This window comes from Danio rerio, chromosome 1 (genome assembly GCF_052040795.2).
Source record: "Danio rerio strain M-AB ecotype USA chromosome 1, GRCz13ab, whole genome shotgun sequence".
Lineage (NCBI taxonomy): Eukaryota > Metazoa > Chordata > Actinopteri > Cypriniformes > Danionidae > Danio > Danio rerio.
In genome coordinates, this window is record NC_141021.1 from 17343496 (window position 1) to 17371070 (window position 27575).

The following is a 27575-nucleotide window of genomic DNA, read 5'->3' on the forward strand; positions in this document are numbered from 1 at the left end:
CAAGACTATTACATACATTACTTGGTTCACTTGTGCACACACAGAATGTCTTTTCTCATTCTTTAGTAAATCATTTTAATTGTCAAACATGTACTCGCACATTTGTTCCATTTTCATTGGCCACCAAAGCAGATAATCAAGGGTTTGCTGAGACTCACTTGCTGTGCTGGATAATAACTCAGTGTACATGTAGAAAAAAAGGATTTAAGAAATAGTTTTCTTGCTGGATAAAAAATAATAATAATAATAATGCTGGCTTTAGTTACTCATGCTGCGGCGATACTTGGAATAAAAAAAAGAGAGATTTTGAATATTGCTGTGGAAGTTTTCTTGCATGCAATTTCAATGAATGTGAACAATTTTAGCTTGCAAACAAACAATCAAAAAAAAAAAAAAAAGTATAACTATAGAAGACGTTCTGACAGCTCATTACCAGGTTTTTGTTAAAGAATTTGCACAACCAGCCTAGACAATATATAAATTCAAAGAAGTAAAAAGAACATTTTAAATAAAAGTTACTTTGTTAAACTGAACAGTTAGATGGGTAATTCACTCAAAGACAAAAAAAAAAAAAAAAAAAAAACACCCTTTGCTTGTTCTAAACCTGTTTTAGGCTCTTTTTTTCTGTTTAACACAAAATAAGATATTTTAAAGAATGTTTTAAATGTTTTAGGGTGAAGTAACCCTTTAATTTTCCAACATACTTTTATAACAAGCTAGAGTAATTTTTATTTATTACATTAACAAACATTTCTTTTTTTACAGCAAAGTCTTCAAACAATGACATATATTCAGATGAAAAAAAAAGTGCATGCACACAGTATTGGCCAGATTTATTAAACAGAGAAAATTTAGAGAATACTTTAAAATACAGTGTTACTGTGTTTAATGTGTGTGTGATATATTAAAAACACAGGCATAAACTGGATGAAGACATGGTTTTTCAGGGTTTAAAATTAAAAAAATGCTGGGTTCTTGGAGCAAATATTGACAAATCCCCTGAACAAATCCAACGTACAGTATATATATATTTAACCCAGTTATGTTTGTTTATATTTGACCCACCAATGGATTCAAACAATCCAGCATTTTTAAGAATGTAGTGAATCACATTGTTTAAACAATTTGAAGACCAATCCAACAAAGACCAATCTAATGTATTTTCTGAAAGTGAAACTCCTACAAGACAAATACATTAATTATTAAATTAAGTAACAAAAACAACTTTGTTCATGCCAGTAAATGCTAGCACAAGCTGCTTCTAAATGTGGGTTTTCATGTAAATACAATATCAAAACGCAAAAAAAAAAAATAAAAAAAATCCAATTTTAGTTTAAAGCAGTGTGTTTTTTTTAAATGTGTCTGTAAAGAGTTTTATAATATCAAGAAAATGCAGTCACACAGCATCTAATAAATGCCATCTAGATATAACCTGTCTTTATTAGTAGCAAATTTGTGTGAATGTGTAGTATGTTCCCATGTTAATCACACCCTGTATGTAAAAGAAGCTGAAATTGCCACTCTGCACAATAGTTACATTTCCTCATGATAGTGGCTTGGTAAAATAAGTGTTTAGAATAAATGTAAATTGACTCATGAATTTGACAGAGAGACAAGCAATGTTCTCTTTAAAGTAATTTTGATTCACAAACTTTGCAAAGCAATTTCCTCAATATCTTGACACTAGGACTCATCAGACTGTTAAACTGAAACCAACTAATGAAACCCATTCTGAGAAATTGAATATTATATTCAGTTGCTGATTTTATAGACTGCACTGACATAATGGTATAGAAACTATTTTAACTGAGGAAGTACTGTATAAGTAAGTTTGTACTTCAAGGCTGTCAATGTTTGAATCTGACTGGCTGATCAACATTCTAAGGTGTGCAATTATTACAAGGGAAGGTATTTTCAGGTAACTCTTGACCGAATTACAGTTCCGTATCACTATGCCAAACTAATTAAACTGTTCTGCAGGTAGAGTCAAAAAGAGTAAAAGAATTAAAACACTCAAAGACAGTTGTTCATTCATTCATTCATTCCTTCATTCATTCATTCATTCATTCATACATAAATTCACTTTCCTTCCTCTTAGTCTCTATTTCAGAGGTTGCCACAGTGGAATGAACCACCAACTATTGCAGCATATGTAAGCACTTCCAGCCATAAACCAGTATTGAAAAAAGACAGTTACCCAGAAAAAAATTATATATTTAGATAACAGAATAAAAAATAAACATGATTTTTGCAACAAAATCACATTTACTGTATGCATGAAAAAACCCACTCTCCTTCACCCTCTTTCACATTTACAAAAATGTACACAAACGCACTGTGGCATATACAGAAATTTACACACAGAAACACGTCGACATTGGTTTGCCAATTTCATCTTTAAACAAGTTTTGCAACTTAAAAGGTACTTACTGTAGCTGTTGATAGCGATATACTACTGTTAATCTAGTAGATAAGCTGTTGGTGAACGCTGTTTGTCTTGAAAATATTGTTTAATCACATATATTGTATAGCTCCTGTAAATATAAAGGTCCCTTATATTTCACTTTTCATCACTGTTAGCTTTTTGTATTGACTTAATTGTAACCACACACTGTATATTATGTTTTGAATAATATTAATCAAGATCATTCAATTGCTAAATGGTTAGAGTTATATTTAAAGTTACTTATAATTTATTGTTTACTATAGTAACCAGACAGGAACGTCTGTGACAAGAAAAAAAAAACATAATATGTATTATTATATATACACTCACCAGCCACTTTATTAGGTACACCTCATTGACACAAATGTCTAATCAGCCAATCACATGGCAGCAATTCAATGCATTTAGGCATGTAGGCGAGCAGGTGACCAAACTGCAGCAATTGTGTGATGCTATCATGTCATATGGACCAAAATCTCAGAGGAATTTTTTCAGTACCTTGTTAAATCTATGCCACGAAGGATTAAGGCAGTTCAAAAGGCAAAAGGGGGTCCAACCCTGTACTATATATACACAGTACTATACACTACACTGTACTATATATACTATATATATATACTATAAATATACAGCACAATAAACCGCCAACTTATCCAGCACACAGTGAATGCCCTTCCAGCCACTGTGAATCCCATACACACTCATTCGCACACATACATACAACATGGACAATTTGAATTATCCAATTCACCTATGCCGCATGTCTTTGGATTTGTGGGGGAAACCAGAGCACCCGGAGGAAACCTACGCGAACACGGGGAGAACATGCAACCTCCACACAGAAATGCCAACTATATATATAAATATACCACTGATGGGGGGAGGCACGAGTCCACAGCCACCATTTTTCCACCATTCATTCACAATAATTGGTAATTACAAATAAATATTTGATTGATTTATTATATTAATAACATGATGTAAAAAAAAAAGTTCAGTACATTTACAACCTGAAAATTCAACTAGAAAAAATAACAATAATTTATATAGTACCAAAACAGACAAAAGGTTGTGCCTTCTTATTTGAGGAAATCCCTACACACCACAGCTCTGAAAACAGAGAGACAGCTTACTGTATGAAGGAACCAGAAGCAACACCTATTATATTATCCAACAATAAAAACAATCTAATATTTGGGCAAAGAACAACTGGGCCAGTTCAGCTGCCGAGACATCAGGTTACATCTTCTAATCTGTTTTTAGCAGCTCTTGAGAGGCAGAGCGAGAGCTTTGTCAGCGCCATCAAACAGCAAAAACCACCCTGGTGTTTACTATTAATGAAAGCCTGTCTGTCTCTGCTGCGTCTATAGTGTGACTGACCGACTTTGTTTCTCTCAGATCTACAATAGGTACAACATCAGGGTGCCTCCAATCATAACCGGACACTTTTGAGTTCCCATGGCTACCAGAATATTCCATCATCATCAAAGAGCCATCACACACACATCATGAGCGTGTTCTCATTCTCTCAGTCTGGATGTCTGTGTGCGGTCACAGCTTTTTTTTAATTACTAAATCTGTATTTGAAGTAATCCGGATGTTTAATTAGTGATAATTTTGATCTTGGCAGGCGTCCTTTTGAACGTCTGTTAGTACCTGCTAATGAGGGAAAGGTAAAAGAGCAGAGCATGTCTTAGTGCATTTTCTTTTTTCTATACGTAAGAAGATCTGCACTCACACACGAGTACCTACTTGGCTTTGATGTGTACTGTACACAACAATCAAGCCACATCACAGAGAATCAGACAAACCTGAATGAGCACTGGCCACAGAAAATAATCAAGTATTCAGAGTAAATTATAAAAAAGAAAAAGGACTCAATCAAAAGAAAAAAGGAAGTGAATAATACATTTGAAGACTGAGAGGAGTCTAAAAGGTTGGACGAATTCAGAGGTAAAAAGTTGAACAGGTTGAAGATCATCCGCAATCACACAGCAGAAACTTGTATTTAATAAAAGTGGCTGGCAGAAGGATAACTGAGACATTTTGTACTCTCAGGCTTTCAGTTTTATTCAGTGTAAGGGTATAAATTGTTGAAATGATAGTGTTCAGCCTGTTACAAGTCACAAATAACATTGTGTATGCGAAGCTGCCATAAAATAAAAATGCAAGGTTCTTGCAGTTCTGTACAACAAAACCATGACTATATAGTAAACAATGATTCGTTAGGGTTCTCTTGAATCTGTTGTGTTTTGTGCTATTTGAAAGTGTAATGAGAAATTGCAGGTGTTTTCATAATTTGTTTGTGTTGTGAGAAAATACAGCGAATTTGCAGTGTCTGTACGATGAAATGAATGAAGATCTTTTTACAATTTGCTGGCGTTTTTGTAATAAAAAACTCTGAATAAACCATTGTAAAATGTGCCTAGTTGTATTATATGAAAAATACTGCACTTAGATATAATAAAGGTAAAGTATAGGACCTATTATGCATATATACAGGATATAATGCATAGACTGTAAAAGATATGGATGTAGTATCCGTGACATCACCCACAGATTTCTGAAGAACCTACCAGAAGCTACCAGTTGATGTGGCCAACCGTCGCCATTTTGTTCACACGTCATCGCACTGACCGGGGGATACCAAACAAGGGCAAAAAGGCAGAGTTGCTATTATTTTGCTTAGACTGGCTTTCGTATGATAGAAACGCTTAATACTTTTTTACCTGCAAATCGTTTGTGTTCTGACCACATGTCCTTGGTTGTAAACTATATCAATAAAGTGTTTAGACTTTTAAAAACACTGCTGTAATTTATTGAGCCACTAAGCATTGTTCTTATGATGTTTTTCTACAGGAGGAAAACGCAAATTACTTCCAAACACTTAAAATATCGTCTGCTTTAGTAAACTAATTATGGCTAATTATGAAATCCAGGCATAACACTGTATGACAACGCTTCCGATGACTGTACTAGAGCCTACCGCATTATAGGTCTAAAGAAAAATATAAATGATCTTAAATAAAACGAATACATTTATAGAGTTGGTATATAGGTATATAATTTCAGTCACTTGGGAAATGGAGGCCATGTGACTGGTTTGTGAGCACAATTAAGTGCACACAGCATGGCATATCATCTGATAATTGTAAGAAATAATTCCAAAAAGCAATTGACTTTGTACAGTCACATAAAAAAAAACAAAAATATGATTTTTATGCCGAGTTCAGCAGCCGGAATCAGCTGAGGTGACATGACAACAACCAGCGAGACCTAGCTGTCACTCAAGTGGCCACACCCTTAATTATGCAGACTTAATATAACCTTATATAAAGAAAACAGATTAGTTACAGCACTCCCCCCCCCCCCCCCCCCCCACCAATTTCGTTATAAGAATTTAGCTCTATATGGAGCCATGATTAGTGGTATTTCCATGAATTACAGTTTCAGTTACTTCAGTATTAGCGTCAGGAAGGAGAGCGGGAGGTTGCCACTTGACATAATGTGTCCCCATAAGGAGTTTGTAAAGTTTCAGCTCAATACATCTCGCAGATAATTAGTTACTGTACATCATGTAGAAAATGACACTTTCTGCAATATAGAAGAAAAAAAAAAATCACTGTTTTCATATATGTCACTTTTTAAATACAAATAAGTTGCCTCACAGCTAGTTTGAGTCCCGGCTGGTCCAGTTAGCATTTCTGTGTGGAGTTTGTATGGGTTTCCTCCAGGGGCTCCAGTTTACTTCACAGTACAAAGGCCTGCAGTATAGGGCAATTGGGAGAACTAAAATGGCTGTAGGGTATAAGTGTGTGTGTGCGCAAATGTATGGGTGTTTTCCAGTACTAGGTTGTGGCTGGAAGGGCATCCGCTGCGTACAATATATGCCAGAATAGTTGGCGGTTCATTCCACTGTGAAATTCTTTATAGTAGAGACTATAAAGAAAATGAATTATTAAATGAATAAATGAAGTTGCTGTTTCCCATTTGCTTTGGTACCTTTACCGCTCATAGATCAGTTACTCTGGCAAGTCTTGTCAGTTTAAACCCCCAATTTACTGCTTTTAAATCACATACATGAAGTGTGTTTATTCTGACTATCAGAGATTATGTCATATGGACATTACACAAACAATTTTTTCACATAAACTGCGAAATACAATCAAGGTCAAACATATATACACACACACGAGACCACAGATATTTTTCATAATTTAAAAATTAATATTAGGGCCACTTAAGAACTCTTAAAACAGCCTGATTGTTTTGATGAACTGAATAACATCCAAATAAATTTACAAGACTAAATAAAGTATACATGAATATACCAAATTTGAATGTTAGCGTTTCATTCACTATTACTGAAGTGCATTGATGTTAAAGAAGTTAACATGTTAACTGCAGCTTCATCATTACACGTTTAGTTAGAAATTGCATACCAATAAATTACAACCATATGTAAGATATTAGTATTTAAAGAGATAGTTCACTAACAAATAATTTTTTTTTTCTTAAAACCTTTTTTGAAACAATTTGAAACAGATAAAGGGTGCGTAAACAATGACAGATAATATTTTTTTAGTTGAACCATCCCTTTAAGAACTATATAGCTATGTTTTAGTCAGGCATGTCCAAACTTGGTCCTGGAGGGCAGTTGTCCTGCAAAGTTTAGTTCCAACCCCAATCAGACACTTCTGGGCTAGCTAATCAAGCTCTTACTAGGCCTTCTAGAAACATCTTTGTAGGTGTGTTGAAGCAAGTTGGAGCTAAAATCTGCAGAACACCGGCACTCCAGGACCGAGTTTGGACACCCCTGGTTGTAGTAAAATTACAAAATCACTATCAGTAATTTACTTTATTATGTCAGATTTCAATAATAGTTAAATAGAGTTAGAGTTCAACCTAGTAACAATACCTACAAAACATATTTTATGTTGTATACATGTTACGCTTACTTTTACATGTGATGTGAATTACGCCTTCGGTTGTACTAGTGCTACTGAGAGAAAGAAATTAGACTTCACCTTGGATCGAATGACTGGCCGACTATTTGAAATGCAGAATGTAGGTTTTGGGAGCAGTGATGCTCAGCTAATGCACTGAGTTTCAGCAGCAGCAGCCCTGAAACCTTGAACTGGAGGGTTGAACTGCACAGTTCTGAGGACACATTTTGGCTCCATTTAAATGGCAATTTACAGATTCAATATTTGACACATTTCATGCACACTATGATACAGAAACACATTGCCCTGTCAGGTTTTAAGCCCCAGAATGTAAACAAATAGCATTTAAGAGACACGCTGAGAATAGATGATGCTATGATGGGAGTTCCAGCCGAGAAAGAAAATGATCATGTACAGTAATGTTATAATATAAAAAAGTCAAATAAAAAAAAAAATGGAATAAAAACAGAAATATGAAAGCAAATACGAATTAAAAAATGAAATACTTATAAGTAATAAAGACATTTTCACCTCAATTCACCTCAAAACATCTCTTAAAACATTACTAACTTATGTATATATATATATATATATATATATATATATATATATATATATATATATATATATATATATATAAATGTGTGTGTGTGTGTGTGTGTGTGTGTGTGTGTGTGTGTGTGTGTGTGTGTGTGTGTGTGTGTGTGTGTGTGTGTGTGTGTGTATAAGCCATTTATGGTTTTTAAAAGAACCAAAATGTGTTTCTAACATTGAGCAGAAACTTGGATAAACATTAGCATGCTAATACTGATCAGCTCATTGGTGTTTTGTTGTTCACACAATGTCAGATTTGCAGATATCCAAGAATAACCTTTAATCTTTAACCGTAGGGGTTCCGGAGGTACAGTTAGCAGTCTCACCCTATAAACTTTCCTTCAACCTTCTTTCAGTCTAAGAAAGCAAGGCAACCATGTTTGTTTAAAACAACATGGCTGCCATCTGCGCAAAACCAAAAATTGATTATGTGAATGCTGAGTCATTACCAGGAAGCGGTTTATAATTAACTCTCTTTAAAAGAACCAAAATGTTTTTCCAACATTGAGTAGAAGCCTAGATAAGCATTAGCATGCTAATACTGATCAGCTCACTAGTGTTTTGTTGTTGTTTTGCTTCAGCCTCACAAAGCTTACAAGAGATTTCGGTAACGCTTTCTTTTACAACCCGCAAAGTACCGCGTAAGTACAGTGAAATTACAGTGTACTTTTCTGTACGTACTGTGTAAGTATAATGAACGTATGTGTAGGTATGAGGGAACAAACCGTAATGCTTGGGTAAAAAGGGGGTAACAACCAGATGTTCATCACGAAAATTACCGCGTAAGTACAGTGAAATAACGGTGTACTTTTCTGTACCTATAGTGCAAGTATAAATAACGTTTACGTAAGTATAAGGGAACAAACTGTAATGCTCGGGTAATAAGGGGGTAACAACCAGATATTCAGCATGAAAGGTACCGCTTAAGTACAGTGAAATAACGGTGCACTTTTCTTTAAATTGCAAAAGAACAAACCATAATGTTTGCGTAAAAGGGGAGTAACAATAAGATATCCATCACGCAAAGAAGTATATTAAGTTTACGATGTACATTTCTTCAAGTATTGTATACATATAAAGAATTATGCAAGGATGGTGACAACCTATTGCTATCTGCAAATGTACTGTATATGCACCTGCGTGAGTACATTAGTACTCTTATTCAGTGCTTGGGTTTTATAAGGGGTGTTTAATGAATAAAAGGTTTACAACCTGTGAAATTATGAACCCTTATTGTATACTGTATGTATTTTAAATCTGCAATTCAATATAAAATATATTTCCATACACTACTTACCTTATGTTTACTCGTCGATCTCACCAAAGCCATCAATGTCTCCATAACTCACTATCAACAAATAACTTTGCATGACATAGGCCTACCGTCAGGGTTCAATGCAGATTAAAACAGGCTCGCATCTTTACTGCTGTTGCACAGGGGGGCTAACTGTTGCATTTCAGTAAATGTATAGCTGATGCTTTATAGAAAAATCTAGTAATTTGGTCTTCAATCAATAAAAACTGCTGCTGTAGTTTACTCTGTTCTTAGTGTTCAAGTATACACTAGTATGTTAAAGTTCAGCTTCTTCCCTCTTTGTTCCCTGTAGTTAAAGGGTAAATACAGTATTTGTTCCCTCCTTGTTCCCTGTACTTACAGGGTAAATACCACATTTGAGGGTTGTAAATTAAAGTGAAGCTTTGTTCCTCCCTTGTTACCTGTACTTACAGGGTAAATACCACATTTGAGGGTTGTAAATTAAAGTGAAGCTTTGTTCCTCTCTTGTTACCTCCTTGTTACCTGTACTTACAGGGTAAATACCACATTTGAGGGTTGTAAATTAAAGTGAAGCTTTGTTCCTCTCTTGTTACCTCCTTGTTACCTGTACTTACAGGGTAAATACCACATTTGAGGGTTGTAAATTAAAGTGAAGCTTTGTTCCTCTCTTGTTACCTCCTTGTTACCTGTACTTACAGGGTAAATACCACATTTGAGGGTTGTAAATTAAAGTGAAGCTTTGTTCCTCTCTTGTTACCTCCTTGTTACCTGTACTTACAGGGTAAATACCACATTTGAGGGTTGTAAATTAAAGTGAAGCTTTGTTCCTCTCTTGTTACCTCCTTGTTACCTGTACTTGCAGTGTAAATACCACATTTGAGGGTTGTAAATTAAAGTGAAGCTTTGTTCCTCTCTTGTTACCTGTAGTTAAAGGGTAAATACAACATTTGTTCCCCCCTTGTTCCCTTTAGTTTACAATGTAAAATCTTGAAGGCAGTGAAATAAATATACAAACACACAATATATTTCTTCTTTACTTTGTAACCTTTATTTTAATAAATAAGCATTTTAAAAGACTTCATATTAATCAAACATTGTCTTGTCTATCATTGCCTATACTCATTCATTTTCTCTTCGGCTTTGTCCTTTTGTTAATCTGGGGTCGCCACAGTGGAATAAACCACCATCTTATCCAGCATATGTTTTACGCAGTGGATGCCCTTCCAGCTGCAACCCATCTCTGGGAAACATCCATACACACCCACTCACACACATTCACTACGGACAATTTAGCCTACCCAATTCACCTGTACCGCATGTCTTTGGACTGTGAGGGAAACCGGAGCACCCGGAGGAAACCCACGCGAACGCAGGGAGAACTCCATGCAGAAACCTTCTTGATGTGAGGAAACAGCACTACCTACTGTGCCACCGTGTTGCCACCCAGCTGCAACCCATCACTGGGAAACATCCATACACACTCATTCACACACATACACTACGGACAATTTTACCTTACCCAATGTCACCACATATTTTTGGACTTGTGGGAGCACCCGGAGGAAACCCACGCTAACATGGGGAGAACATGCAAACTCCACACAGAAATGCCAACTGACCCAGCCGAGGCTCGAACCAGCAACCTTCTTGCTGTGAGGCGATTGTGCTACCCACTGCGCCTGCCTATACTCAAACAGCAAAATAACACATTATTTCCTTCCCCCTTTTTTTCTGGCATCTCTTGCTTGGCTTCCTCTTCTGCTCTTCTCAGCTTCCACTGAGGACTCTGATGGTGAGTGGCTGATGAAATCCCATGGGTCTTGCTGCTCTGCATTTATATAAAATATATGAACAGACAGAAAGGCTTTTAGTAAGCTATAGACATGTTTATTTTCCTGTTTAATGTGTGTGTAGTGGTTGTCCAACAATTTCACACACTAAATATTTACAGATACCATATAGAAACTATACATTACTATCAAACAAAAGTACTATCATCAGATCATATGGGAGATTGTGATCATTTATAGTGATAATAATTAAAGCGCAGAGGGGAAAAGGCTTAAATATATGTGCAGGCAGTATAGACTTTGAAGTAAAGATTATTTGCAGTTCAGTGTACATATTTAAATTCTGTGTCACTCATTAAATGGTAAGTAAATGTAACGTTTGGGTTAACTACCCCTAAGGTTAGTTTTTGATTAAAGTACATGTCTTAACCCATCATTAGTCCTAAATAAAGTGAAAGATAACATAATATGGTTGATGTACTGTTATGGACCCTTTTTACATTTCAGCACAGTGAATGGGAAAGTACAACACATTTTTTTACAATCTTCTTTGCTCAAATAAAATGAAAACTTTACGATGGTGTTGTCTCGACAATTAGAAAAATAAAAAAAAATAGTGTGAAACTGATAACGCCAGCAAGAAGAGAGAATAACTTCTAATTTACTCATGACCATAGACACTGTTTGAAACACCTCGCACATATAATAATATTATATAATGCATACGTAAATACAAATAAATGTTATTTTATAAAAAAAAAAAATCATATAAAAAACTCAAGGATTTTAGATTCTGATGATCGTTAAACGCGTCATAACAGTGTTGTGAAAAGGGTGTAATTGTTAAAAATAGGTACAAACATCAGATATAAACAAAAACCTAAACAAACACTTCTATGTGCATAACGTCATAAAAATACTTGTTTTATTTACCTCGCGCTGCCGTCCTTGTACTGCCGTGAACAGGAAATTCTGGGAATGGAGGACGGAGAGTTGAGTCGATTCGTCTTCAACAAACCGATCAGTGTGACATCAAAACATCGCGAGAACAACAGACAGCTCCGTGTGCATTTGAATCCATCTCGCGATATTGTATCCCTTCAGGTACGCGCCTACTGATTCGTTGATTCAAACGAGTTGTGAATCAAGAAGCCTCTAAAGATCCGAATCAAACTGCAGCAGCACGCCACGAGGTTTTGCTCAGACTTTTGGGACGTTTGGAATTGCTCCGTCTTGTCACCATGTAACACATGTGAGTAAATCGTTGTCAGTAAATAAGGCTATTGTTACGATTAGAAATTGTGCATTAAGCAGATTATATTTATTTTGTTTCATTTGTTTTTAGCGTAACATTAACGTTAGTTCATGGCCGAATCTAAACGGCCAGCAGCGAATATTTACCAATGTTTACTGTCGTTTACTTTGCACATCTTAGAAATGTTGCCAAAGTTCCTATGGATTTAGTTTCTTCATGTCATTCCAGAAAGACTGGATGATGAGCAGGTCAGATCTCTGTGGCTGTTGTCATACTGACTGTGCAGACGATTTTCTCCCTTTATACGTTAATTACAGCAAAGTTTATGACAAAATTAATGTTTGGAAATGTAAATTGATATTTTCTGTAGCATGCCAGTTTGATATATCAATACCCCCCCCACCCAATTACTAGTAACGTTTGCCTAGGACTTTAGCACAGTAGCCTACTATTTAAGCCTTTTCCCCTCTGCGCTTTAATTATTATCACTATAAATGATCACAATCTCCCATATGATCTGATGATAGTACCTTTGTTTGATAGTAATGTATAGTGTGTGTATGGTATCTGTAAATGTTTAGTGTGTGAAATTGTTGGACAACCACTACACACACATTAAACAGGAAAATAAACATGTCTATAGCTTACTAAAAGCCTTTCTGTCTGTTCATATATTTTATATAAATGCAGAGCAGCAAGACCCATGGGATTTCATCAGCCACTCACCATCAGAGTCCTCAGTGGAAGCTGAGAAGAGCAGAAGAGGAAGCCAAGCAAGAGATGCCAGAAAAAAAGGGGGAAGGAAATAATGTGTTATTTTGCTGTTTGAGTATAGGCAGGCGCAGTGGGTAGCACAATCGCCTCACAGCAAGAAGGTTGCTGGTTCGAGCCTCGGCTGGGTCAGTTGGCATTTCTGTGTGGAGTTTGCATGTTCTCCCCATGTTAGCGTGGGTTTCCTCCGGGTGCTCCCACAAGTCCAAAAATATGTGGTGACATTGGGTAAGGTAAAATTGTCCGTAGTGTATGTGTGTGAATGAGTGTGTATGGATGTTTCCCAGTGATGGGTTGCAGCTGGGTGGCAACACGGTGGCACAGTAGGTAGTGCTGTTTCCTCACATCAAGAAGGTTTCTGCATGGAGTTCTCCCTGCGTTCGCGTGGGTTTCCTCTGGGTGCTCCGGTTTCCCTCACAGTCCAAAGACATGCGGTACAGGTGAATTGGGTAGGCTAAATTGTCCGTAGTGAATGTGTGTGAGTGGGTGTGTATGGATGTTTCCCAGAGATGGGTTGCAGCTGGAAGGGCATCCACTGCGTAAAACATATGCTGGATAAGATGGTGGTTTATTCCACTGTGGCGACCCCAGATTAACAAAAGGACAAAGCCGAAGAGAAAATGAATGAGTATAGGCAATGATAGACAAGACAATGTTTGATTAATATGAAGTCTTTTAAAATGCTTATTTATTAAAATAAAGGTTACAAAGTAAAGAAGAAATATATTGTGTGTTTGTATATTTATTTCACTGCCTTCAAGATTTTACATTGTAAACTAAAGGGAACAAGGGGGGAACAAATGTTGTATTTACCCTTTAACTACAGGTAACAAGAGAGGAACAAAGCTTCACTTTAATTTACAACCCTCAAATGTGGTATTTACACTGTAAGTACAGGTAACAAGGAGGTAACAAGAGAGGAACAAAGCTTCACTTTAATTTACAACCCTCAAATGTGGTATTTACCCTGTAAGTACAGGTAACAAGGAGGTAACAAGAGAGGAACAAAGCTTCACTTTAATTTACAACCCTCAAATGTGGTATTTACCCTGCAAGTACAGGTAACAAGGAGGTAACAAGAGAGGAGCAAAGCTTCACTTTAATTTACAACCCTCAAATGTGGTATTTACACTGTAAGTACAGGTAACAAGGAGGTAACAAGAGAGGAACAAAGCTTCACTTTAATTTACAACCCTCAAATGTGGTATTTACCCTGTAAGTACAGGGAACAAGGAGGTAACAAGAGAGGAACAAAGCTTCACTTTAATTTACAACCCTCAAATGTGGTATTTACCCTGTAAGTACAGGTAACAAGGGAGGAACAAAGCTTCACTTTAATTTACAACCCTCAAATGTGATATTTACCCTGTAAGTACAGGGAACAAGGAGGTAACAAGAGAGGAACAAAGCTTCACTTTAATTTACAACCCTCAAATGTGGTATTTACCCTGTAAGTACAGGTAACAAGGGAGGAACAAAGCTTCACTTTAATTTACAACCCTCAAATGTGGTATTTACCCTGTAAGTACAGGGAACAAGGAGGGAACAAATACTGTATTTACCCTTTAACTACAGGGAACAAAGAGGGAAGAAGCTGAACTTTAACATACTAGTGTATACTTGAACACTAAGAACAGAGTAAACTACAGCAGCAGTTTTTATTGATTGAAGACCAAATTACTAGATTTTTCTATAAAGCATCAGCTATACATTTACTGAAATGCAACAGTTAGCCCCCCTGTGCAACAGCAGTAAAGATGCGAGCCTGTTTTAATCTGCATTGAACCCTGACGGTAGGCCTATGTCATGCAAAGTTATTTGTTGATAGTGAGTTATGGAGACATTGATGGCTTTGGTGAGATCGACGAGTAAACATAAGGTAAGTAGTGTATGGAAATATATTTTATATTGAATTGCAGATTTAAAATACATACAGTATACAATAAGGGTTCATAATTTCACAGGTTGTAAACCTTTTATTCATTAAACACCCCTTATAAAACCCAAGCACTGAATAAGAGTACTAATGTACTCACGCAGGTGCATATACAGTACATTTGCAGATAGCAATAGGTTGTCACCATCCTTGCATAATTCTTTATATGTATACAATACTTGAAGAAATGTACATCGTAAACTTAATATACTTCTTTGCGTGATGGATATCTTATTGTTACTCCCCTTTTACGCAAACATTATGGTTTGTTCTTTTGCAATTTAAAGAAAAGTGCACCGTTATTTCACTGTACTTAAGCGGTACCTTTCATGCTGAATATCTGGTTGTTACCCCCTTATTACCCGAGCATTACAGTTTGTTCCCTTATACTTACGTAAACGTTATTTATACTTGCACTATAGGTACAGAAAAGTACACCGTTATTTCACTGTACTTACGCGGTAATTTTCGTGATGAACATCTGGTTGTTACCCCCTTTTTACCCAAGCATTACGGTTTGTTCCCTCATACCTACACATACGTTCATTATACTTACACAGTACGTACAGAAAAGTACACTGTAATTTCACTGTACTTACGCGGTACTTTGCGGGTTGTAAAAGAAAGCGTTACCGAGATTTCCTCACACAATGTCACATTTGCAGCTATCCAAGAATATCCTTCCATCTTTAATCATAGGGGTTCCAGAGGTTACAGTCTAACCTTATAAACCTTCATTCAACCTTGCTTCAGTCTAAGAAAGCTAGGAAACCATGCTTGTTTAAAACAACATGGCTGCCATCTGCACAAAACCAAATGTTAATGAATATGCAAATGCTGAGTCACAAGGAAGTGGTTTATAATTAACTGTCTTTAAAAGAACCAAAATGTGTTTGCAAAAGTGAGTGGAAACCTAGATAAACATTAGCATGCTAATTCTGATCAGCTCACTGGTGTTTTGTTGTTGTTTTGATTTAGCAACACAGAGCTTACAAGAGATTTCCTTGCACGATGTCAGATATACAGTTGCTATCCACGAATATCCTTCCATCTTTAACCATAGGGGTTCCAGAGGTTAGCAGTCTCACCTTCTAAACCTTCGTTCATTCTTTTCTCTGCTAAAAAAAAGCAAGAAAACCATGCTTGTTTATAACAACATGGCTGCCATCTGCACAAAACCAAATGTTAAAGAATATGCGAATGCTGAGTCATAACCAGGAAGCGGTTTATAATTAACTGTCACACAGCTCCAAGGGAGAGAGATTCCCTCGCAGGGAGCCTCTGGAGCCGCGGTGCGATCACGCAGTGTATTGTCTGCGTAATGAGGCCGCGTGCCGTAAACAATCCCGGGTTAGCTGAAGGTTTTGTTCAGGTATCCGCAATGTGTGTTTATGTGTGTAGAAGAGTGTAAACAGTGCTGTTTGGCTCTTGTCATTTTATGGTCACTTTCCCATGAGCACACAGTGTGAATACAAACTAAACACAGATCCCGTCCTGTCCCTGCAGATCACACGCACATACTCAAACACAGTCCAAATATAAATCCTCGCACATAGACTGCCCTTCACAAACTTTTTCTTTTTTTTTCATAACGCACACACAAGCAAAGATAGCCTTGGTCACACAGCCCTTGCGATGCTGGCTGGTTTCTGGGGATTTTGCAAGGATTATAGCAGAACGTACACAGCTGATAATAACACACACATACACTCACACACACACACATACACATAAATAGAAAGCGCTTAGCTGATAACAGACCCCCCACCCCAGTTGTTTATGCCACAGGCTGTGCATTGCTCTGTATTTTTTCCTTGGCTTCTTTTAGTAGCTATAGTAAAGAACGTTTAACTTTCCTTTTCATGGACTCTACCGGTTGGGTCACATAAAACAGGGCCTGGTTCGGGAAGTCACAAGATCAGGGGTGTCCAGTCCCGTTCCCGGAGGGCCAATGTCCTGAGTTTAGCTTCATCCAGCTCTTGTACATCTGCCAGTTTCTAAAGGACCCTGGTTGTTTCTCAACACCAACAATGCAGAGAATGGACTCACATTCTTGTCAAGACAGATCTTCCCATATTACCTTAAAAGAACAAACTGACATTTAAATCCTGCACCTGGAGGGTCAATGTACAGAGTTTTGCTCCATCAATGAACTTGCCAGTTTATAAAAGGACTCTGGCCCTTGCCCAAATCATACCCTAAACCAGGGGTCACAAACCCTGTTCCTGCAGAGCTACCTTCCTGCACATTTCAGTTGCAACCCTGACCAAACACACCTGTTTGTGATTATCAAGTGCTGCTTTAGGTACTATAAATTGGTTCAGGTGTGTTTGATCAGGGTTGGGACTGAATTTTGCTGGAAAGTAGCTCTCCAGGAACAGGGTTGGTGACCCCTGCCCTAAACCCTCACAGTCTTCTAAGTCAACACTTTTTTGTGACATAATAGCATTTTGAGGGTTGTGTTGAAGTCTGTTGTGTAGCTCAATGGAAGTGTACATCAAATGTGCATAACTCATTTATAAAAAGTTGTGGATTTAACTTGTTTAGGTGAAGAAAACTAGAGCGGCATGGTGACGCAGTGGGTAGCTTTGTCACTTCACAGCAAGAAGGTTGCAGATTCTAGCCCCGGCTGGGTTGGTTGGCATTTCTGTGTGGAGTTTCCCGTGTTTGTGAGTACTTCCTCTGGGTGCTCTGATTTCCCCCACAGTCCGAAGACAGCACTAGGTGAATGGGGTCCATAGTATATGCGTGTATGTCCTGGTTCTCCAGGTTGGAGGTTGAGCATTGAGTTAACGACCCACATCCTAAAAATGAGATTTAACAAAACACAAACTTGGTGCGGCTAAATATCAACTCCGATATAAACGACCCTGAGAGTGAGCAAGTAAGTAAGTGAACAAGACTGCAAGTGTACAAGTGTGCCATTTGGGTCGTGAAATCTGATTAATTTGTTCAGACAGAAATTGTCGGTTTAATAGTCGATACAACACTGTAAAAAGTGATTAGTTGACTTTAGCGTAAAATAATAAATAAATAAATAAATAAATAAATAAAAGGTAAGAAGCTTGCTTTTGTTTTTTAAGTAAGGTCAACTTTTCACTTTTTAGAAAATGGTTATGGGCTTAACAGTGGCACAGTGGTTAGCACGATCACCTTCAAGCCCTGGCTGGGTTAGTTGGCATTTCTGTGTGGAGTTTGCATGTACTTCCTGTGTTCGAGTGGATTTTCTCCGGGTGCTGTGGTTTCCCCCACAGTCCAAAGACACACACTATATTTAAATTGGGTTTATAGTGTATGTGTATTCCTGGTTCGCCAGGTGGGGGAAGTGCGTTGGGTTAACAACCCACCTTGTAAAAACGAGATGTTACAAAACACCAACGTGGTGTGGCTAAATATCAACTTCGATATAAACTGCCCTGGGAGTAAGCAAGTAAGTAAGTGTGCCATTTGAGATGTGAAATCGAATTAATTTGTTCACACAGAAATGGTGTGTTTGAAAGTAGATACAACACTGCAAAAAGTGATGTTGACTTTAGCGTTAAAAAATATATATATTTTACATATATATATAAAGTGATTAAAACTGCCTTAAAACTATTACATACAATTTATGCATAATTACAGCAGAAACAATACTGTAGCAAAAATGTTCTGTCCCAGATCTGGTTCACACAATCAGCCTTTGCTTGGCCCACATGCCGCAATGAATTACGGTACATGATTGGACCAAGTCTGGCTATCACACAAGAGCCAATCAAGTACCATATCTAATAGTATCTGGATGCAGCCTTTATGATGCAAGCTGAGATTGCATCACTCAGCGGTGCAATGTCAGACTCAATGCATTCAATGGAGTGAGTGACATCTCTGTGATGGGTAGGGTTAGGGGTGGGGTAAGGTGAGTGCATTAAAAAGCATTGGATGCAGCTCAGATTGCACTGCACCGAGTCTGCAGCCAGACCACTCTCACCATATCTGGGCCAAGTCTCAGCCAAATTAATTACCCAAAATGGGTCTGAACTGGGCCAGATAGGTTGATGTGTCACGACTGCAATAAAATGATAAACCCATGAAGAATTTGACTTCAGGCACGTTATGAGTGTGCTTTATCTTAAAGTGACCTGATTTGTAGAAATTTTTCATTACTCTAAAAGTATTTAAATGCATTTTAAAAAGTGGGTCAAGATACGCCAAGCTAACATGGCCCAAATACATTTTTAGCATTTGGTCCAAATACTACATTTAATAACTGACCCAAGTCTTGTGTGCCGCCTTAAAGATGGTGACACTTTTACCAAACCCGGGATATGTTTGGCCCACACAGACAACACCTGCTGTGCCAGCTTTATGTCGAATCAGGGCCAGAATTTTTGCTACCTGGGGATTTAAGTCAACTTAACAGTTTTAAGTTACAACAGGTTTACTCGGTTCTGTTTTTTGAGTAAAGTCAACTTTTCACATTTGAGATAATGGTTATTTACTTTTAAAGGAATAGTTCAGGCAAAAATGAAAATTACCTTATTATTTGTTCTCACTCAGGTGGATTTAAACATTTATGAGTTTCTTTCTTCTGCACCAGCATTTTTCAAAATACCTTCTTGTGTGCTCCAAAAAAAAAAAAAAAAAAAAAAAGAAACTCAAATAGGTCTTGAACAAGTGCTATAGTAAATGATGGTAAAAGATAGTGAACTATTCCATAAAGTAACTAATCGATTTTTCTTTTTTTTTTTCTATGTCTATGGTTCTGCCACAAGGAAAAATGTAATGCCAATACCTGTTCACTATCCAGCCTTGAAGTCATGGAATTTATTGACGTGTACACTGCAAAAAATGCTTTTCTTACTTGGAGTTTTTGTCTTGATTCTAGTCCAAATATCTAAAAATTCTTAAATTAAGAAGCATTTTCTAGACAATTAAAAAACATTGTCTTGTTTTAATACTAATATATCAATATATCATTGTTTAGGACTAATATATCAAAATTAACTGAGTTTTTTCCTTAAAAAAAACACAATAATCTGCCAGGGGGTGAGCAAAATAGTTTTATTTTTCTTTTTGGAAAAATATTACTTTGCTTACCCCGTTGGCAGATTATTTAGCTTGTTTTAAGGTTAAACTTGCTTCATTTTGGCATGTTATTTCTCAAAACAAGACTATATGTTTTGCTTGTCTAGAAAATGCTTCTTGATTTAACGATTTTAGACATTTAAAATAGAAAAAGGAAAACAAATCTAAGAAACCTTTTTTTTTTCAGTGTTACAATTGGCAAAAGACAATCACTGTTTGCAAATAATGTATAAACAAAACAAACAAAAAAAACTAAGTCAGCCATATTTTGTCTGTCCCAAAAAAAACAATCCTTTAATTACTGAGGTCAGCATAAAACAGATGATTCCAAAACTAATCTGTAATGGCAAACATGCTGAATATAAGCGAAAAGGCTGTTGAGTCATAAAATGATAAGCTGTCTTCCAATAAAAGCAGTTTATTCTGTGTAGTGAAGCTTTTCCCCCGACTGACATCTATTCAAAAAATGGCCTCTGGTCTCCATCCCTGTGGAACGCACCATTACGCTTTGTTTTGCTAACCTTGCAGGCTTGCCTTCAGTTGGCTTTGTTTCCAGCGAGTCTAAAGACCTTGATTAGCTGATTCAGGTGTGTTTAATTAGGTATGGAGCTAAATTCGGCAGGTCAGTGGCCCTCCAGGACCAAGTTTGGACACCCTTGCACTAGATCATTTTTACTGATGCATTAAAATAAAGCAGTATCACTGTCTGGTGGCAGACATTAAAATAAGTTTTCCTTGTAATACTTGAGGAAAATCATGACACATGAGTTTGCTATAAGTTGTTTTCTATCAGGCTGGAATCTTGAAAGAAATGTTTTTGAATCTTATATGTCGAATGGGTTTGAAAAATGGTCACAATCAGACAGTTCAGCTCCCTCTCTTGCTGCCACTCATGCTAGAATGAAAATAAATATGGTCACCACACTGAAGGATTGTTCCAAGCTAATGTGCGCAAAATTGACCACTCCAAAGGGCCCTTCAGAATGAAGGATTTCAAAAAAGGTTCAACTGATGGATTCCTTTTTTTTTTTTTTTGCTCCAGTGATTGTTTACAGATTGCCTTGTAATTGTTTTCATGGGACTGCAAAGTAAGCTTTAGTGGGTCTATATATATATATATATATATATATATATATATATATATATATATATATATATATATATATATATATATATATATATATATATATATATATGTATATGTAAATGAAACATTTTCAATATTTTATGATTTTTGTGTTTTTTTTTTTTTTGCTTTTAAAATTGCATAATGGGACTTTAATATTGATGTAGAAAACCTAAAAATAGTGACGTTTATTGACATTTTATTTACAATTTTAATTGTTTAGTGATATTATTCTCTGTGTTTATGTTTTAATAATATACTGTACAAAAGCCTGGCGTATATATTTATTTATGTTACTTAGTTAAACATCAAAAGTCAACAGAGCAGAGACCAAGGTCCCATACAGTGTTGGGAAAAGTTACTTTTGAAAGTAGTGCATTTCAATATTGAGTTACTCCCCCCAAAAATGTAACTAATTGCATTACTGTTACTTTTTTTATGGAAAATAATGTGTTATATTTCTTTTGAGTTATTACTTGGCTGAGGTTTGATCTCTTTTAGAACTTGCAGGTGTTCCTTTTTTATAGAGAAGCTCTGCACTTAACGACCACCTATAAAACTTCCGCCTTTATTTTCCTTTAAAGAAATGTAGGATTAAATTATATTTTGAGAACTTTCTAAGCCCAGAGGTATACACGTTGTACTGTATACAGATTAATGAAAGCATGTAAAGTAATATGTTTGCTACTTTTGAATGTTTTGTGTTATTAGTTCGGTAAATAAATGTCCATTGTGATAAAGATTGCAATAAAGCCTAAGAGCACTAATATGAAATAATGTATATTAGGGCAAAACAGGCCTTAATAAATGTGTAAATCATTTCCTAAAAGAGAAAAAAAAAATCTTACTTTATTACAATATGTAGTCGCGTCTACAGTAGACAGTGGCTGCATCTCTGCAACAATAAAAGCAAATACCATATATATATATATATATATATATATATATATATATATATATATATATATATATATATATATTTTTTTTTTTTTATTGTTATGCCTGCATGGAGAACATGAACAAATGTCAAAATTGTGTTGTGCTTTGCATTCATTTTCTTTCTTTTTTTTTTTTTTTTTTGATGTCATGTTTCTTTCAGTGATGTCGTGTTTCTTTCAGTGATGTCGTGTTTCTTGAGTTTTACTTACACATAATCTACACTTAATGACAGTACACTTCTTTTCTTCGATGAGATTAAAATAACATGAATCTATTCCAAAAATGTAAGTCTCTGGCCTGCCTTTAGTCTTGTATTTGAGTTGTTGTAAAATGGTTTTAAGCCAATTAAACAAGGTGAAAAGTAACTAGCGTTAAATTTTTTAAATAATAGTTCAGATAATAATACTTATTTTTAAAATTGATTCGTAACTTTACTCGTTACTTTGAAAAAATAATAATAAGATAATCATATTTTTTTATTCTTTTTTTTTTTTCAAGATCTCACTTTATAGCAGGAGTGTCCAAATTCTTTCCAGGAGGTCTGATGTCCTGTTGAGTTTAGCTCCAACTTGCTTCAACACACCTGCCAAGAAGTTTCTAGAATATCTAGTAAGCTTGACTAGCTGGTTCAAATGTGTTAAATTAGGGTTGGAGCTAAACACTTAGGGTCACCGGCTCTAGAGGGTGAACAATTTGAATAAATCAAGACAGGGCATGGCAACTCCTATAGGACCACTGTCCTTTATCTTCTTTTTTTAATTTAAAAAAAAAATTACTTATTATGCTGAAGACATTTTTTTTTTTTTTTTTTTTTCAGATGTATTTGCTTTTGGGTGAAGCTGAAGTGTACAGGGCAGTTGAATTGCCCATCCATATTTATAGCAGAGAACTTAGTAATACAGCAGAGAACTTAGTAGAGAACTCAGTAATACAGTAGGAACATTTAGAGAACATAAAACAAAACAAAAAACAAAACAATCACTGGATGAAAAAGATATTTAGTACAGTCCATTGTAGGAAACAAAACTTGTCTAGTCATCTATTGTTTCACAAATGAAGCAGCTGTTTGTTGTGTTCAGTAACTCAGAACTGCAAGCAAATACTATTTATATCCATATACAAACATTCACAAAAAAATCAACTGTATTAAAACATCGAGAGACTGTTTGGATAGGGGCCTTGTGCTGCCCAGAGTACTAGATATGCTAGAAATGAAATGGCTCAATCTTATGCAAATAATACTGTAAAGGGGGCGGTTTATAGTTCTACACATACAAGGGTTCTTCAGTATGAGGGTTTCCTGAACTTTGAGAAAGTTTTGTGGATTTCATTTTTATTCTCCTGAAACTCTCCCACCGCCTGCCCCATTCCGAAACATAATGAGCAACCTCACCTTGCTGTCTACCATCATCCCAAGTATGCAAACTGAAATGAAACCTCATAAGTGACTGATTTGGAACACTCTACATATGCCGCAACTGCGTTCGCCACAAAAATAGCACTTCTTGATGAAGTGTTGAGCAGTTGAATTGATTGCAGTTTTAGATATACCTTTATATAGACCATATTCAAGCCACAAAAAAACATGACAAACCAGGATAAAAATGCCTATACATAATCTTTTAACCCAGTGTGAAATACATTAAATTAAATTAAATTAAATTAAATTAAATTAAATTAAATTAAATTAAATTAAATTAAATTAAATTAAATTAAATTAAATTAAATTAAAATTAAATTAAATTAAACTAAATTAAAATAAATTAAATTTCATTTCATTTTTTACTAATACGTTGTGTTGTTGTTGTTTTTTTTTATAAATAATAAAAAATAATAAAAAAACATTGATTCATTCAATGTGGACAATGTAACAGCAAAAAATAACACAAATAAAAAAATACACATATATGTAAGTTTATAAGTATAAAAGAGAATTACTATATACATCAGAAAAAGGATATAAATAAAGATTTTCCATAATAAAATAAACCTAAAAGAGTCAAAATAATTAAGTTGCAATACCCAAAAAACAATGACTCACGGCCCGCATTATTTTTGTAGGTGGTTATAAACATACAGTACAAATTTTGCACGTAATGGCTCACACTATATAAACACAAGCATATTGACCACACAAAAAGTACAACAGTCTAACTACCATATGTTTTTGTTAAAGTCATTTATTCATGTTTAATTTTATATTAAACTCACCTTAAGAGACTAGTAGGCACAATATTTACAGCACAATTCTTTTCTTGGTTTAATTTTGGAGAGCGCCACTCTGAGACCATCCTCCATGTTCGGTCATGGCCTATATTTATTTTTAATGTATGTGAGTGCTGCACAGGTATCAACAAGTTTAGGCTGGAACAGAATCTGCTGCAACTGATGCTATTGCTGTGTTGTTAATCTAACACAAACACTAGTGATGTCCCGTTCAGGTTTCTTCGCCCTTAAGTCTGAGTGCAAATCATTTGATTTCGAATATTTACTGATACCGAAACACAATCCAATACTTCAGTAATAAAAAAAAAAAATTAAGAAGAGTGAAATTCTTCACTTTTGGATTTTAGTGCAGCAGTGAATCTAATATAAAAACAAATAGCACCTCAACTTAAAATACCCAGCAGGCAATCCTAGGTTTACATATCTCACAGTTTGCTACGGCAATGTTGTCGTCATCAACTTTATAATACCTCCACACCGCAGACATACTCACGCTTTCTGCTTCAAGCTGCTTCCGTGTTCTACTTTGCCAGCTTTTAAGCAATAGCGTCTCTGCAACAAAGTGATGTCATGACAAACACGTTGCTGTTTCTGTGTGAAGTCAAAAAAGAGATCTAACTCTGTGCCAACGCAAAACAATAGATGTGTATATATACATCCCAGGGGTTGTAATTCCCCCCAAAAATAATAAAAAAAAGGAAGGCTGATGGCTTTTTATTTGCATGTTGTATTTAATGTAACCAATTTTATCTTCTGTAGGTTATGAATAAAATATGGTAATTTTAAGAGTTAATTAAAAGCTATTAGATTTTTGTAAATCACCAAACAACCCCCGTCCTGTGACCCCACTGTCTTAAATGACATCTTAATAGTTTCTCCAACTTAGGTCACTTAGGTCAAGTTTTAATAACATTCTGGTCTCAATGAAGAATGATTTTTCTCTGAGTTTTAAGGCAATGGATCTCTCCAATCGAACAATATCTATAAATAAAATAGGATGGCCACTGCTGTATTGACAGGGAGGGAACCAAGTTAGGGCAGAACCAATAATCGATTGCATTTGCAGCTGTTAATTGTGAGAAAAGGTTTGATTTTAGGTTATTCTTCTAAAATCCTGACAAACAATTGCAGAAAACAATCTGTTTAAATTTTCAAAGAAATGATGATGTTCCATAGCACATCTTGTCCACCATACAGCCCACTTTTAAATAGTCTCTAGGTAGACAACCAACTGGGTTTCCCTCACAGACTCAAATCTGACCTCTATATCAGTGTAAATGTTGACTGGCAGCAAAATAACAACATGTGACATCCTGCAAGAGACAGTTCATTACCTACTATATTCAATCATCGAAGAACCACATGTATAATCACAATAAATCAAGTTTTTCCTTGAATGGGTTAGCCATGTGAGGTGGCCAGGCTGGAATTGGAAGATAACAGGACGGACACTGCTGAGGGTATGTATTCAGTGCACGCCGCGCTGCCAGAACAGAACTGAACTTCAGCTTCACACTCTCAGAATGAGGATACTGTGTGTGCAGAAATGTGCATAGAATGAGCCATTGTATGTGGTGCGAGATGTGTGTGAGTAGGTGTTGAGGTTCAGCGAGAGGAAATAAGAGGTGAGGAAAACACCTTAACATACTGACAAGACGAAATGTCTGGCTAGGCCTGCTCTCAGTGTATGTGCACGAGAGATTGTGAGGTAAATGCATAAACAATGGCACTACTTTTGTCTGCTATATTTTTAGGACAGTGTTTTATGCATTATTCGACAACAAAACCCACATAACCAGGCACTAATATATAAGAGTGTTTTGTTTTGCTTTTGTGTTTGTTTTGTTTTCTTGTTTTCTTTTGTTTAGGTTTAGCTAATACAGCATGACATAAACTATCATAAAAAGCCAGGTAAGATCAAAATGTGGTTTACTTTTTTGTTTATTTGTTGTAATTATAGTTAATAATTGAGATAAAGTTTTTAAAATGTTTTGATTGTTTGTTTATTTTTTTAGAAGGCAATCTGGCTGTCTTAAACAACTAAAACTAACAAATAAATAAAACTTAACCAAAAATAAACAAACTATTTTATGCAATTTTAGTAAATAAATTAACTATTTTCTATTTTAACATACAATGTGTCTTTATTTTTTGTAATTAAAAAAAAAGGTTTATACCTATTGTGCTGCTCCAGAATTTTTTCTTATTATCATTATAAATCTTGTAATGCTTAATGTTTTTGATGAAATCTTTTCAAGTAAAAAAAAAAAAAAAAAAAAAAAAAGTTAATTACTGTTGTTGTTGTTGTTTTGTAGTAATTTTGACAATCTCTAATTTTCCTTTAAATCTGGGATTCTCAAAGTCCGGATCCAAATCAATTTCTTATCGCAAGACCATGCGTAAAGGACTCAAATTGTGAATTTCCTTCATTGATAAATGCATAAACCTTGGAATGGAAAGATAAGTATACAATTCATTTGCCACAAGCCAGCACAAAGCAATTCTGCTTGATTTGTAATAAGACAATTGGAGTTGTAAAGAGTGGAATGGTAAAATGCCACCTTAAAATTAAAACACAAACAATTTAAACAACAGTCTCCGAAAAATACAGATATATGGACTCAGGGGCGTAGATTTAGCATGGACAGAGGGGACACGTCCCCACTAATACCCATCAACTATTGAAATGTCCCAACCAATATTTCAATTCACTTAATAAATTTGAGCTGTCAATATTAAACTAGACATGAAAAGGTTAAATCACATTCTCTCCTCAAGTCGCACCGCCCCCCAAACAGAAATGAACATTGTGATTGGCTTTGCCTGTGCCCTGCTGTCACATCAGAGGCTGTACTGTAGCTGCCTTCAGATACAAGCAGCAAGCGCCAAAACTGCACATGGTGAATTTCCCATGCAAGAATAAGGTCTGTGACATATGCAAGTAAATAAAAGGTGGACATTTTTTTCAAAGAAAAGTGTAAGTTATATAAAGTCCATCATGATTATGCTGTTAATGCTTGTGTTTTTTAACGCACAGTCTCAAAGTCAAAGTCAGATTTATTATCAACTCAACCACATGTAAAAGAAGAAACGAAATTGCATTACTATCAGACCCTAGGCGTCTAACATATAATATTAATACAAAAAGTAGATTTTTTTAAAGAATTTACAATAAATACAATTATGCATAAAATGTCATCTTA

The 27575-nt window shown here is 35.7% G+C and overlaps 1 protein-coding gene and 3 long non-coding RNA genes across 5 annotated transcripts in view; 2 read left to right on the forward strand and 2 right to left on the reverse strand.

Moving 5' to 3' along the window:
* The window catches only part of sgcz (sarcoglycan zeta), a 503764-nt gene that overhangs the window by 386403 nt on the left and 89786 nt on the right, over positions 1-27575 (reverse strand). The gene's annotated exons all lie outside the window — the stretch shown is intronic.
* Positions 1-27575, forward strand: part of LOC147846759 (uncharacterized) — a 1232122-nt gene that overhangs the window by 254178 nt on the left and 950369 nt on the right. The window lies entirely within an intron of this gene.
* LOC147846761 (uncharacterized) lies at positions 10286-12032 on the reverse strand. Its single transcript, XR_015476483.1, has 2 exons — positions 11986-12032; positions 10286-11090 (listed from the first exon to the last, which is right to left on the reverse strand). It is a non-coding gene; the product is annotated as an uncharacterized LOC147846761 (long non-coding RNA).
* Positions 12255-15648, forward strand: LOC147846762 (uncharacterized). Its single transcript, XR_015476473.2, has 3 exons — positions 12255-12304; positions 12998-14314; positions 14386-15648. It is a non-coding gene; the product is annotated as an uncharacterized LOC147846762 (long non-coding RNA).